This window comes from Penaeus monodon, chromosome 30 (assembly GCF_015228065.2).
Source record: "Penaeus monodon isolate SGIC_2016 chromosome 30, NSTDA_Pmon_1, whole genome shotgun sequence".
Taxonomy (NCBI): Eukaryota; Metazoa; Arthropoda; class Malacostraca; order Decapoda; family Penaeidae; genus Penaeus; species Penaeus monodon.
This window is the reverse complement of record NC_051415.1, coordinates 11,856,342-11,857,069: the sequence shown is the minus strand read 5'-3', so window position 1 is coordinate 11,857,069 and position 728 is coordinate 11,856,342. Positions and strand designations below refer to the sequence as shown.

Sequence of the window (728 nt, the reverse complement as noted above, 5' to 3'; positions counted from 1 at the left end):
ACCAGACCGGAAAAGAGGAGGGCGCTTGCACCCGAAGCAATAAACCCCTGCCTTCAAGCCCTTAAAACAGGCGAACTCAGACTAGAACGGAGTCAAAACACCCAGCATTTCCGAGAGGAACCGACACCGTGTCACACCTCGACCACGTATTTCAATATCAGCTCGTAGAGTGCATGCACGTCGCCTACATTACCAAGCCTGTCGCGTGCACGTTAATCGCGTTAATGGCAAGCACTGCACATCCGGGGCACGTGAGCTCTATTGCAAACACACCCTCACAATCGACCCCGTTTACCCCACAGAGTCGATTTTTTGTCTTAACACGAATGCATAGAGGACACGTTGAATTTGTACACATTATTTTTTTCACTGTATGTGCTCTTCTCAAAACACGTTGAGCAGGTGGTTCTAGGCGTGCTGCTGATAATGCTGAGGAAATAAAAGGCTCGGAACAAAGCATTTTAATCTTCTCCGCAGCCGGCAGAGCAACACAGTCTCAACGGTGTAACATTTCGGTGTGCAGATCCAACATGGTTTTTCAAGTTTTTACAACGCACGTTTTTTTTTAAGACAGAAGAAAAGACGTGTAATTTAAATCAAGCTCTCCTTGTTTTAAAAGATTCCTTCAAAGGGAGAAATGTCCAAAAGTAGGGTGCTAAAGCTGCTACCAAAGAAAATAAATAATTAAATATTACTTTTCTACATCGTGTACCTCAAAGACTGAGCGC

General features: G+C 44.6%; 1 long non-coding RNA gene across 1 annotated transcript in view; it reads right to left on the bottom strand.

Moving 5' to 3' along the window:
* Positions 1-728, bottom strand: part of LOC119592522 — a 14,440-nt gene that overhangs the window by 1,822 nt on the left and 11,890 nt on the right. The gene's annotated exons all lie outside the window — the stretch shown is intronic.